At 38.3% G+C, this 15,022-nt stretch overlaps 1 protein-coding gene across 2 annotated transcripts in view; it reads left to right on the forward strand.

Moving 5' to 3' along the window:
- Nucleotides 1-1,722: 1,722 nt before the first annotated feature.
- The window catches only part of LOC131432276 (protein phosphatase PP2A 55 kDa regulatory subunit), a 55,254-nt gene continuing 41,954 nt past the window's right edge, over nt 1,723-15,022 (forward strand). Inside the window, exon 1 of one of the 2 annotated variants that reach the window (XM_058598469.1) lies at nt 1,723-1,739. The gene's annotated coding sequence lies outside the window, so the exon portion shown is untranslated. Of the gene's footprint in view, nt 1,740-12,171; nt 13,524-15,022 lie in introns of those variants that run through there. The other variant, XM_058598460.1, reaches the window with a different exon arrangement.

The raw sequence follows: 15,022 nt of genomic DNA on the forward strand, positions 1-15,022 counted from the left end.
AGCCGTCTGGTGGCCATGGCTGCCCAGGTAGCCAAAACGCTATGCGGGTTACTTCTTCACCCCGCGTAAAACTGTACGCGAAAGAGACGGAGAAGAGTGCCAGAGAGTCTTCGGCTGAGAGCCGGTCGCCGTTGCATGCCGGCTCGGAAAAAGGATACTACACTGAGCAAAATACCATAGTAACCGTAAACTGTTTTCCATTGTCATTTCAACTATACGCTTAAATAGTAGCAACAACCATGATATATGACTATTCACCATCTGTATTGTATAAATTACTAGACAACAAAGACTACGACTTGACTAAACTATTTGTATTTATGACTTTTCTGGCATGGTCATCCTGACAATGGTAGTCATCTCAAATATAAGAACAGATAGTTAAAATCACAATTTCTAGTAAGGTGAAATTGCTCTCGAGCCTTGTATATATGAGGAGCTAAATAGTTATCGCTACCATGTAAATATGTCCACAGTTTAATAATGTTACCATAATTAGATACATGGTTTAAAAGACGATTATGAAGTTTGAAAACACTATTCATGTAGTCCATATCAACAGAATTTATGTAGTAAGCACATTATCGTATAGTGTTTTTCAACCTACTATGTATTACATTTGTGCTGACTATACAAATTGTCAATGAACGGGTGTACTGTTATTGTCACATAAAGTTAATCTAATTTAGCAGAAAATTTCGTACCTGGGTGATGGATTTGAACAAAATATTCTATATTGTGACTGTGTACTTTGGTAGGTCTTGCAGCTAGGTAAAGTTTGTAGCCTTACTAGTTTCCGAGGTTGAAATTCAATTTTTCAACAGTTTTTCCGGCAACTGTTATGTTTTCCAGTGAAATCAACATCTCGTATACGGTTTATTATTCATTATCGGTCGCTGTAGAAACAACATCAAGCGATTGATGAAAAGGAAGATTATCATTTGATTCCCGGATTCAATTCGCTCGTATCACAAGGAAAGTCGCAGGTGAGTATCGAGGTTTGCATCTGGACTTGGCTAATAATTTCTTTCCTGCTGCCAATTCCTGCTTCAGGAAAAACTCCACCGGACAGAACCTTGAATCAACTGATGCTATCAAGCAATGCTAAGCAATATTCCACCAGGAAATATTCCACCATCAAATATTAATCGATATTTGATATTATCATTTGATTTAATGCGAAAATAAAATAGAGTTTAATGAAATTATTTTGTTGTTCTTATTTTAGAATTTAAATTCATAAAACTTTTTACCATTAGCTCATGTTTTGCTGATCTTCAGCATCGTTGAATCAACCAATGCCTTTAGTTTCGAAATAACTAGAAGTGAAATGTCAAAAATACCATGACTCTGGTTATAGCAAGAACTACAATGTAAAAAAAATATTAGGCTAACCATCTCAATCGTATTAGTTATTCATACAATACACTGTTCAATATTACTATTCTAGAGCCGATACCATTCATAGTAAACATGAACTTGACCATTGTTGAAATCATCTGATTTCATAGTCGGCTGAAAACCACTATACGCTCATGGTCAAGTTGGCCCTCTATATAGTAACAGTTACCATTTTATTTTCCTGAGTGTATGTATTATTGATAAAGACGCTTTTGCGAAATGTTTAGTGCTCAATTTGCATCGCTTCCATCCGATGCTCATCTCGGACACGGATCGGATTAATCACGAGCAATTTAATCACGGGCGTTCGCGGTCATAGTGCAAAGGCCCTGTCGTGTGTGAGTCAAAAGACGTTTCTGTGTCGTATTTTTTTTCAGCCTCGCAGCAGGCGAGTAGTAACTATTTACGGTAACAAAATTCAAGGAAATTGTTGACATTGTGGGTAAACGAATCGTTTCGTCAGTGGATGTTGGCTGCATTCCCTGTGGAAGAAAGCTCCCAAGCAATTAGTGAACTAATGCTGAAAATTATGACGAGTGTATTCAAAACGGAACAGTGAAATAGGAGCAGTTCTATTTTTAGGTGCAAGCTACGGGGAAGAAAAGGGTTTGTACGTGAACGGGAACGGGTGTTCGTTAGCTCTATTATCCTGTCTGCGAATTAGATTTATCGTACTTTGAGATGTAGTAGGTGGTAGTGCGTCCTTGAACCTGACTGTTGATATTATTTGCTCATGGGTAATTAGGTTGAGTTTTATTGAAAACTTTTCCTTTAGTTTGGCTGTCCGTTGGTGCGACTGTCAGAGTAGGTAGTGTAGTGAGTTCGTTACTAGAAAACGTTACATTAAATTGAAAATATATTTTTCTAATAAGTACTGATTCCTTAAAAAATTCGTTTTTGTGGAATGAGTTTAAAAATAAAAGAGAAACTTCGAAATATTGGGAAATTTTGACAAAATGCACTTCTTATGTTCTTATCAACAATGGTTTGAAAGATTTTCTGAAGACAGATCCTTTCAAGTGGACTAGTCATTCTGCAATGTCAACCAATTGAAAACTGAGTAACTGTTTTCTTGATTTAACAGGAATTGTTCATTAGCTAGATGAAGTTATGCTTTCCACGCATGTTCTGCAAGCCTACGTTGAGACGAATCTGTATCAGCTTTTTTTAAAAAAAGTGAACAGCAATGTCTGCTTGTGTTTGTGTTCAGACAATCCTCTCCTGTTCAGGACTCAAGTGCAAACAAAGTCATTCTTGTCGAGACGCCCAATCATAAAGCATTGCTAAAGGCCAGCTTGGCAGGCTCTTTAATAATTCTGAGTCTCTTGTAGTGAAACTGAACAATCTGGTACTAAGCTATTCATCAACGATTGTCTGGTACGTCCCTGCTTACTGTCCTGGAATCAGGCGACAGTTGTTGGAAGGTGGCTACTGTTTCAAAGAGGCACCCAAGACTGGTCCATGTAAGTGGTGTTCATCGCAAAACCGTACCTCGTAGGGACATTATTTGTGTTTCTCGCGTCTTGTTTGCCCGTTTGCGTTATGGTCCATGAAACACGGTACGCACATTATCCTTTGTTTGTGTACGCTTCAACAAACAGCCAGACATTGAGTTGGCCTTCTGCTGGTAGGGTTATTTTTAGTATTTTTCTGTTTTGCAGAAAAATACTGCTTTACTTGTATATCCAACCCAGAAAAATAAATGCTTTACTTGTATATCCAACCCCCACAACAATACCGGAAAAAAACGATGGCATTCTTTTCACTCTGTTGTCCTGAACCGACTACCAGTAGCTGGAAACGAATCAATTTGCGCTTAAATCATGAATTGTTAACCAACCCGGTAAAGTTATTGGCATGCTTTTGTTGATCCATACGCTCCATCTTTCACGCAAATTGTTTTAAGTTTTATTAAAGTCTCATAAACTGTATTGCTGCATATACTTTTTTGTTTGTTTATAAAATAGTGTGTAAATGTGGGATCAGAGCCGCCAGAGCTTATGTTTACAGTAGTCAATTTAGAATCTTTTCTAAGTACCCTCGATTTAAGTTGGGTTTTCCATGCAGAAAATGCAAATTGCAATTCAACATTTCGGGTATTATTTCATGCAAAGAGTTGCGGGATAAACGTGGAAACCGCTTGGTAATTAATAGAAGAGAAAGTATACAAAAAGAAACTGTCACTTGCTTATACGCCCTCTTGAAAAATTAACCGAGATATATTGTAAAATATAAGTTTCCTTATAAAAACTGGTTTTAATTATCGAAATGATGGAATGAGTAATGAATTCTTACTCGACTACTCGATTTTTCAGTGCTCTATCGGTTCAGTGCTAGAATTTTTGCCTGAGTTGGGTGCTCGATCAACCCGATTGACAGTGACAGTATAAATGCCATTGAGTTTTCGCTCATTCTACGAATGTGTTAGTGTAAAAGTTAGTTGGTTCACGCCAGTTTATTACACTTCAGCTAAAGGAATGGATGATGCTGACTAAGGTAGGACTTTTAAGTAGATTTCCAGTGAATTCCAACAATTTATAGTGGAATCATAAAAGAACTGGTTATTTACTAGTTGTGTATTCTGGAGTGTGAAATTTGGCTTTTGAACCACTGTGTGATGCGACTCGACAAAATTTACTGGGATGCGGGAACCTACCCACTTGATAGGAATCCGGGCAGAAACTTAGAATGATTCCGACAGCGGTCTAAATTGCTTTGGCAGATTTGCGTCTGCTTTATTTTTTCTAGTTTTCATAATTTTGTTTTCTTCGTGGACATTTTAATGATCCAACTAACGAATACTTCAAGCAATAAGGCTCCAACTAACGAATCCCGACTGTAAACCCAACGAATATGGAGAAATACACGGCGAATAACAATAATCTATAATAATAATTTCATATTCTAGGACATCTTTCCCAGAAAAAAAACATTCCTTCTAAAATTTGAAATGTTTTTACTTTCTTAAACTATACACTCCACTGTGACGCTCGCATTTCTATAATAAATCACATTCGAGGCAATTTCCTCCCCGCTTCCCTTCACATTTGTATTAACCCCTACCCTAATCATATCAGCCAGTGTGTGCCGTCGGCATACGGTCGGCGTCGCCGATCGAAGGAATGTGGCAACAGCTTTTCGCATGGCTTCCGGTATTTATTATTACATCACCGAATCAATATAGACCGACAACCAAGAATGTAATGAGAGAAACACCGAAAAGAAACATCCTTATGAAATGCTTTATTGGACCGTAACATTCCAGCATCGTAGGAGGCTGCCACCGGATAGTCTTCTTGTTTTGTGTTTTGTCGCCATCGGTCACGTGGTAACCGAGTCTTAAACCGAATGGTTGCTGCGATATAGTCCACGTTGAAGAATGCCGTCGGTTGAGAATTATGACAACTTGAATTCATCTGCATTTTAAAGAAGGCATTCTTCATTTATTTATTACATACCAGTTGTCTCCTCAAATTAAGCTACAGAGCTGTTTTGGGTCATGAGGCCTTTGTTTCATTGTTTTATTATTGCTACTGGTCCGCAAATCAATATTTAATGTCGTTCATCTAATTTAGAGTAACCATTCAATTCGATTGTTTTGATAAGTAGACAAAACAAGACCAGAAACGAAAATAAAACATGACGTTCCGATTACGGCATAATCCCACTAAATTTTGCAGCCAGAATATGTAGATAAGGCACGTTCCAAAGTCCACCTGAGAACACAGCGTGCTACGATTTAAGGGTTATTCATGTTTGTCCTTGAAAGTGTTCTGCTGGCACACTTTCATTTCATGCTGTAACGAATTTTCATACTGCTTCCATCGCTGCTTTGGGCATAGAAAATCTGAAGTGGTGTTGCATATGCAATAAGCCCGCGCCAACAGTAATATTCTTATGGATGGATATAGTATGCTTTTTGTTTGCAATGATGTAGTTTGTCCTTGGGAATCGCTTGTTTTCTTTAAAGAACAACAGTTGAAAAAAAATTGTCTCGTCTTTCTCACTCTACCGCATAGCTTCGTTCAACATGGCTGGAAGTTTATTGTTGTTGTAACGCTTATTTCAATGAGTTCGAATCGGACTTTTAATCTCAAATGTGACTTTACACAAAACATCAATGACCAATATATATGTTACAATACAATATACAAGAAACGGACGATTTTAAACATAGTAGGCTAGTTGAATGATACTGTCATATCTCTTACCGATTATGTTATCCGCCTGCCCTAATCGAGACTATCGTGTCAACCCGAGGTTCGCGCCATAGCCTCTAATGGAAGCATTCTGATATTCAAAATGATCCGAACCACATGTTAATAGGTGCGTTTCTCTTTAAGATTTCGGATTTAAATTTAGCGGCAGCCATTGTCTGCAAAACTTTTTACCTGAAATAATAAATGCTCCTCTTTGTAGCAACTTTGCAGTTTAATATTTTTCGTTCCCTATTAATATATGTGTCTACAGCTTGTAAACTTTTTCACCTTTCCTTAAATCATCTTTATCCAAGCGGAGCAAAATCTTGGTACTACATTGCGATGCAGTACTAAACCATCGGCAGATCTATCACCTAACATCCATAACTTTTCAATTTGTCTATTTTAACGTAAAGTACCCACCCTTCAGAAAACTGCACTCATTCTACCGAGCTTCTCCATTCGATGACCCGCAAAATTATGATGAAGGTGAGGATTTTGCCTGTTTAAAATAAACTTGTTAAAGAGTGTTTGGATCTCTGCCTCAGCGATGACGAGCAGAACGAACACGATATAAAACTGATGGTTATGATATATCATAATAATTTGCAAGTGGGACTCCGGTCTATATACTCGTTGAGATACAGTCTCTGTATGCCTTTTCTCAATATTTTGCCGACATCCATCAGTCCGGGCTAGGCAAAAGGATGAAAGTTAATGTGTATATTGATTGCCAGACCTCGCCAGAACACTTCAACATGTATTCTTGGGCTAATGAGCCGAGGAAATTTGTGACAGAAATAGATGATAAAATATATTACACGGTAAATAGTTCTTCAACTAAACGATGGTTTACCCTTTGAATTGTGATTTTTGTTCATATTTTAATCCAAATGTTGGATCTATTGAATCTGAATTTAAGATGTTATAATCAAACATTGTACCCAATTAAAAATTCATGTTTTAGTCATATTTTACGATACGGGTCGAATACAACAGCCGACGGCAACGACATAGCCCTCGGGTTAAAGGTCCAATCGAACCATTTCTCTCAGATGTACCGTGCATGGAATCTGCTACTCACATTATCTCAAAATGTCATTGAATTTTCGCTCACTTAATGAATGTGTTAATGCAGAAGTCAGGCGACTTACGCCGTTTCATTACATTTCAGCTAGAGGAATGCACTACGCTGCTTAAAGTAGACATTTTAGTTGGTTTCCAGCAATTTTCAATACTTTTGCTTTTTGGAATTCCAGGAAGAGCTGTTCATTTACTAGCTTTGTATATACAAAAATTATTGAATAGCTAAGTTTATACATTCTGTTAGATAACAATTTTATTTAGAATTTAACTACAAATCAGCACGAAATCATCAAAAAACGAAGAAGAAAATGAATTGGTAATTCAGATCGTTTTTGCTCACTCAATTCTGACAGATTTCCGAACCATTTGGTTGGAGGCGAAATTCATTTGGAATCGGTTTTTTTTAAAATAACTATTTATTGGAATATGAGTTAAAATTAAATTATTAAGATTTAAATTGGGTGTTCAGCCACAAGTGGTGACTTTTCAGCCCTATTATATATATGATTTGGTTATTACCATGAGGACATTATTTGCTTCCGCAATTCTGAGATTTTTGTGTAGGGAAAATTCTAAACCTACTTGTATTGTGTAATGGGGAAAAGGAACTTATATACTAACTTACTAACTAATACAGAGAGCGAATCGATTCAATTGAAGAGTGCATCGATTTTTGTCGGAATTTGCTTATAGTATTATGTGACATTACATCTAATGGTTCTATATTTGTGAGTCTGTGTAACTCATTTGTATTAAACCAGGGAGGACGGGAGAATTTTATTCTGAATCCTTTGAAGCGTTTTCTTCCTGGTGGAACAACAACTTGACCAAATTGGTACTGCATAAAGCATGGCTGGTCTGAAAATTTGTTTATAAATTAACAACTTGTTTTTTAGACACAGCTTAGAATTTCTGTTTATAAGAGGATATAAACATTTAATATATTTATTACACTTTGCCTGGATTCCTTCAATGTGATCCTAGAAAGTGAGTTTTTTGTCATACGTTAAACCTAAGTATTTAGCTTGATAAGACCATGTCAATTCCAAGCCATTCAATTTGAGAATGTGATTATTGTTTGGTTTAAGAAAAGGAGCTCTTGGCTTATGAGGAAAGATAATTAATTGCGTTTTTGCTGCATTTGGTTTAATTTTCCATTTTGCCAGATAATCACTGAAAATATTTAAACTTCTTTGTAGGCGACTGCAGATCACTCTTAGATTTCTACCTGTGGCTAACAGACTTGTGTCGTCACAGAATAACGATTTCTGACAACCAACGGGTAGATTTGGAAGATCAGAAGTGAAAATATTATACAAGATTGGAGCTACGCTCGAACCCTGCGGAACACCGGCTCGTACGGGTAGCAATTCAGATTTACAATTCTGATAGCTAACCTGAAGAGTACGATCAGTTAAATAATTTTGAATCATTTTGATCAAATAAATAGGAAACTGGAAATCAGACATTTTTGCTATTAAACCTTTGTGCCAAACACTGTCGAATGCTTTTTCTATGTCTAGAAGAGCAACTCCAGTGGATAACCCAAAAGATTTATTTGCTTTTATCATGTTCGTTACTCTGACAAGTTGATGAGTAGTTGAATGCTCATGACGAAATCCAAACTGTTCTGGTAAAAAAATTGAATTCTCATTTATATGAGACATCATTCTCAACAAGACAATTTTTTCAAAAAGTTTACTGATAGAAGAAAGTAAGCTAATTGGTCGATAACTTGATGTTTCTGCTGGATTTTTATCAGGTTTGAGAATAGGAATTACTTTGGCGTTTTCCATCTTTTTGGGAAGTAAGCTAATGAAAAACACTTGTTGAAAATTTTAACCTGGAGTCTCAAGGCAACATCGGGAAGATTTTTAATAAGAATATTAAAAATTCCATCATTACCAGGAGCCTTCATGTTTTAAGTTTCCTAATAATTGATTTAATTTCATCAAAATTCGTCTCAATAATGTCATCGTGTGATATCACTTGGGTTGAAATATGCTCATATTTCAGTGAGACTTCATTTTCAATAGGACTCACAACGTTCAAATTAAAATTGTGTACACTCTCAAACTGCTGAGCAAGTTTTTGAGCTTTTTCGCCATTTGTAAGAAGTATTTGATTTCCTTCCTTGAGAGCAGGAATTGGTTTCTGAGGTTTCTTAAGAACCTTAGAAAGTTTCCAGAAAGGTTTAGAATATGGTTTAATTTGTTCAACTTCTTATTTTGGAATCGGTTGTTGCACTGGATTGCTTCGCATTGATTAGAAATTCTTACTGAATTTCACATGGAATTCTGAATGAAAATTTTTTCACCCACTCGGATTTGATTTGGAATGAATCCTGGCAACCGAAGCCTGGCTGCATTCTGGTTGCTGTCAGAATTGCCCAGACGAAATAGCGCCTTTCTTTCGCCGGACGTGTCTAGTTAATTCGATCTTCCTACAAATATAAAAACGAGTCTTGAGGTCAGGTAAATTAGATTGAATATCATGTTTAGTAGTCAGAAAGCCATATTATTGCCCTTCATTTATACTTCTTATGGGAAAAACCAAAGGCGCTAGAAATGTAGAACCGATTCAAAATCTGCCAGTCTGATGATCTCGTTTCTTGAACCGCATGAGCAAAAACCCCGAAAATTTGAGTAAATATTAATCATATTGTTTCAGTTATTCCTACATTAGGTTCAGTCATGTCGTTGAAAAAATTAATTGTCCGTGAGAAAATTTTGTACACGATCCAAATCCGCAGGCGTCCCACCGATGCATTGCTGAAAAGCTTGAAAATTCAATAGAACTGTGTTTCATGTGATAGGAACATCTGAGTGCCCGAAGGAAGAAGTGAACTAATCAGGAAAGTGATGCAACAGTTCAAGAAATGTCGGTTTTGTGCAGAAAACCATGACGTGAATGGCGTTACATGTTTACAAGGTACAGAAAGCCTCAAACGGGAATAAAAAGCAAAACATCATTTCAAAAATCTACGCACGGAAACCTCACACGAAAGAAGAAACTATCGAAATTTGTAAAGAAATTCCTGATCTGGCCGGCGATTTGCGAATTTGGTGAAATTAGTGCTCTCTTTATCATTTCTGGAACAATCAACGGTATAGTTCATATTGATTGAGATTTTGATGTGCGTTGAGCGTTTGTTGAACGGCATACTGGGCGAAATACTCGTTCAGTTTGTTGGAATGGTTTGTTGTTGCTTTTTTCCTTCAAAAATAGTAAACTGGAAGTTTAAGTATTCTACAGGTATGTAGTGTTTGTAGTAGTTATTAATTTCTGAAAATTCTTCACTAAAACTAGTCCAATCAGGCTCCAACTCCTCACATTGAGAATGACTCAACAATGGACATCTGTCTGCTAAGTTCTTTAAGAGAGAAAAATGGCGAACGGTGTAATGTTTTGTTTCGAAATCGCAAATGAAGGTCCCGATTTATTCTCCTTTTGGACGATTTATTGGACATTCTTCGGACCAACGGAGGACTTCCGTTGGGCGTTCTTTTTTTCTTACAGGGTAAAGAAGCAAACGAGATTAACTCGGTGTTGGCTTGATCTTGCACCCTGCTACCATGCTCGAAATGTGGTGGAGTGATTCCAAGCGAACGGGACCAATTTTGGGCTGAAAGATGGGAACCCATCGAATTAACCGGTACTTCGCGCAATAGGAAAATTCTGGGTGAGGTAATTCTGGGAGACGACATTCGGGAAGATAGACCAAAGGCTATTGCTGGGTAAGCATGTGAAATCTGCCGTCAAAGAAAATTTATATTGTTATACCACATTTGATTGGAGACAATTTTTCCAAAATTCTAACCCTTCAACTGCCAAATTGACGAAGCTGGGGAGGTCCTCTTGATTTTCATTTTATTTGATTTTTGAAGCAACCGTCGGAAAATTGAAAGAAAAAAGAGATGTTTCAGGTATTTAGTAATCGGGAAGGTTTACAATTTTTTGTAGATGGTTCTTGCATTAAGAATACTTACAAGAAAATTAATTTGAAACATATTTTTTTAAGCACGGTACACCGTTTCCTTCTAATAGAGCTTCAATGAATTTTTTCTCTCAAAGGTAAAATATTTAGGTCGTTTGCAGGTTCGTACGGGTCGTTTTTACAAATTTTTCGCTGGAGCGGTTACATAGAAAAACAAAAGAACCACTCTAGTTCCCTCAATAAGACAGTTAAAGAGATGAAATTTAGAGAAAATTGTCCCCAGTAGAAGCTCTTTCAAATATGGTGTAACGATATGAATTCCCTTCTTAAGAACAGATTTCTCATGCCTGCTCGACTATAACCTTTAACAATAATAAATTTTTCTATCATAACTCAGAATTGAATTTCAAAAAAATCCGAAAATCGGTTAATTTTTATGTTTAAATATGTGTTTCATTTTTGTCGAATGCATACTTTATTACTTCATATAAAATTTAAACACAATTAGTGCCTACTTAATATTCGAAACTAGAATACAAACTTAATCGTCAAATTTATTTTTACCGAACTCTCATCTTTTGACATTTCTGTGAAAAGTTATCACACCTAATTAAGTGTGTATATTCGGCAAAAAAAAATCGCTCATCAAATAACGGCACAGGATTTTAGCCAACGCAAATTTACCCCCAAATCGTTGGTATGACGTGGAACGAACAGATTTTTCCCTCGAATTCACTGTTTTTTTTTCGTTGGCTGACTGACAGACATTGCCTATATTTTCTTAGCAGATGTTTCCCTACATAGTGATCATTTACCCGGCGACTGCTTTGATCGATTGTGCGTCTCCATCATATGGAGGAAGCCCCCATATGATTGAAAGGCCCACATACCTATATAAAGTCGGTAAAAGAAAAGAGCAATGAAAGCAGGAGAGCGATTCTTTTCCGCTCGTTATTTACCGCTTGCGTGCCGGAGAAAACCATACTGAGAACAAACAGAGCGCGCGGCAGGCGGTACTCTCACTCTCCTGAGTGCAGGCTAGTGGCAGCATGCTGGCGATGATGTGAGCCCGAGTTCGCAGTCGCTAGTACACACAACAGCGGTATTCCTGCTAGAGGTGTGCAAAACAGCTCATTTTGGTGAACAGCTCCGAACCGATCAGCTCACCAAAGTGAATCGATTCGATGTATCAGCTCATCAGCTCTTTTGGTTTAAACTTAGGGTTCATCTTGTGCGCCGTTTTTCTTATGCACCGGTTTTCTTTCATATGCATGATCGAAATTGAATCATTGATTTGCAATGATGCAATGAATGCAATGCGAAATAACTTATCTTTAATTGATGTCGACTAAATTGAATCTCTTAAAGAGCCGAAGATCCGATCAGCTCGTAGCGTGTTCCCTTCGTCATAATGCAGTGAACTGGGTAGCAAATGAGTGAGCTGGTGAGCTGCGGTTCTTTTGAAAAGAGCTGTGAGCTGTCAGCTCACTTCAATGATTCGATTCACTGGAACAGCTCAGGAGCGAATTGCCCATCTCTAATTCCTGCTACTCCAGCATTGTTCGGTTGGAAGTGACTTGAGATCTGATTGGTTTGCAAACTTTTAATAGATTTTAAAATTATTAAACGGATCTCACATCCTAGTAACCGTCGAAGTCATAGAACGAAAACGATGGTAACGAATAATTGCCATACGCGCGCCGCCTGCTTTGATTGATTAGTGTAGTGGTCGGTTGTCGTAAAAGAAGAAGATAGTTCCAGCGATTCGGCGTGAGATGAGCGAAATAACAAACGGAGCCTGTGTACAGACAAGGTTGTGAATCTAAACGAAAACAGAATACAATACATAGGATAGGTTTTTTACGGTTGGACAGCTGCGTCGGAAGGGTGAAGAGTAGTGGCGTTCTATTAATAACACGCGTCATAATGGCATGCGGCAGTTTATGGGTAGGCGAAAAAATCATCCCATCACGGATAATTTAGTACGTATCGTAAGTGACAGAAACGACGACGACGACGTATCGCCGGATTATCGCGCTGTTGAGCAACAGTAATTGGATTAAAGCGTTTGAGTGTTTATTTCACATGTTCTACTATTTGCCGTACACGAATATTCGGTGACTGACGGGAGTGTTATGCTGAACCATAGATTATTAGTTCCAGTTTTCTCTAACCCCCTCTGCTCTCGTTACACCGACTAATCGTGAAGGTTTGTTGAGTTTTCATAGCACATTATTTCGCCATCGAACCCTAAGTGAGCAGCACCACCAGAATGTGTTACAGCGCAGAGCAGAAGCTTGCTGGTTTTTAGGATGATAGTGTTAATTATATTTGTTTCAAATTACGTTTGCCGTCATAATTGCTGCTGCTGAACTGCTGTCATTCTACGGGCTCTGTACCTGCTGTTAGTCGTTTGAATGAAGTTGGTGGCAGAGGTAACACGTAGATTACCCGTACCCGTGTGTCCGTCGAAATAGAGACCTACAGAACCGCACAAGATCCGGAAAGTGTGAACCGAACCGAAGTGAAGATAATCCTCTGAATCAGTTTTCCGTATTCAAAAACAATAACAGTGTCATATTAATCACAGTAACTGCTTGTGCGAAAAATAAAACAATTCAAGGGCCCGAAAGCGGAAAGGTCGAAGTAGGCGGGAGGTGGCGCAGTATTTTGAAAGGTACACAAAAACATCGTGCTGTTTTTCAATCCGGGTTGTTTATCCGAGGAAGTACCATCGTGAAGTGTCTATTAGCGCCTGCTGTGGTTTTCATCCACTGTAAACACAAAGCACGTAACGAAAACGGGAAAATCCCTAGAAAGGCAAGCGTTGGCCAACGCACAAGTGGAATTATTTTTTGCATCGTTTTTTCTCCGTGACGGCGTGGTTTTGCATTAAAAAGGTAAGCATTTCGAAATTAAACAGCGAAGTAGGTTAAGAAGCACTTCCCGCCCTTCCGCGGGCACGTGTCGACCTGGAATCTCGACCGAAAGACAAAGTTTACCTCTCGATGGTATCTCCCATCCATCGGTATCCATCTGTCACGTGAATACCCCGTTACAGATAAACGGACATTTCCATCCGATTATCCAGTTAATGTGCCAGGGTTCTAGAAAGCGCTCGACGGTCCGCTTGTCTGTGAGCAAGTATCAACCAATCCAATCATTGGTGAAACGTGTTTTCAATCTCTCACTTCCCACTTGTGGGTACCGATTGCGGAGAGGACAATGATACAGTCAGCCATGACCGTTACCTAGGTATTGGTTGGTAGGTCATTGATGACCTTCTCCCGGTGCTTATATGGAACGTTGCGATTGCAATCTGGCCTTACCGCGGTGTTTGCGGTGTAGACCGACAGACAGACAGCCCGCGTTGTTGGTCCAACTCTACTACAAGGACTTTGGGAAATAGATGGCTTAGCAGTCAACAAAGACGGCTAAATGTTGTAATACTCGGGAAGATTATGTAGCGATTATATTTACGGTGGTGTAATACAATGGAAAGCTTGATTACTTTTGAAGCCATTTGATAATTGCGTCTCTGGCTGTGGCCAGGTAAAGTGTTTACTCGATTGTTTGGCGCAATAAGACATTTGCAAAATTGATTTTTAAAGTCAGTGAACATTAACAATCATCTGCAAAAATTCAAAAATCTGCTGTTTTGAGTGTTGAAATAGTGCTTGTTACAAAGATTTCAAGCTAAAACGAATAATATATATTGTAAAACTCCATGGCTTCCTTTGCCAAGCCCTCAAATGCTGTTGCCATGATAACCGGGTTCAGTTTCCAAACGCATGTTTTTGGATACGATGTTTTGGTAAATAATTGAGCCTTTCTCGAAACCGTCATCGTCTACCGTGTCTAGCCGTGATAAGGAATTGTTTCGCACATTTACATGGATTACACAATGGGTCGGAATCCGTACCTAGGTCAGCTGATAATAGTTCCCAGATAGCGCACTCATGCTCTATAAAAATTTAAATTTCGAGTGGTCAATGAAATGTTTTTGCCGCCAAAAGTCATCGCATTTTAATGAAAGCGTATAGTGAGCATGCTAAGCGACCGTTTGCAAGGTTTAGAAGTGACAATTTTGATTTAGAATACGAAGAACGAGCCGGAGCACCACCAATGTTTGAAGCTGTAGAATTGGAGGAATTACTCAATTAAGATCCGTCGCAAACGCAAAAGGAACTTGCAAAATCACTCGACGTTGCTCAGCCAGCCATTTGTCAATGTTTAAATGCAATGGAAATGATCCGAAAGGTGGACAATTGGGTGCCTTATGGATTGAATTCAAGAGACGTCGTACTCCGTTGATTCACGTGCGTACAACTGCTTCAACGGATATTCATGGCCTTGAAGCCAGCTGTGTGTAGTGTATTATGAACGACTGCAACTGAGT

The sequence above is a fragment of the Malaya genurostris genome, chromosome 1, assembly GCF_030247185.1.
Source record: "Malaya genurostris strain Urasoe2022 chromosome 1, Malgen_1.1, whole genome shotgun sequence".
In the NCBI taxonomy this organism is placed as follows: domain Eukaryota; kingdom Metazoa; phylum Arthropoda; class Insecta; order Diptera; family Culicidae; genus Malaya; species Malaya genurostris.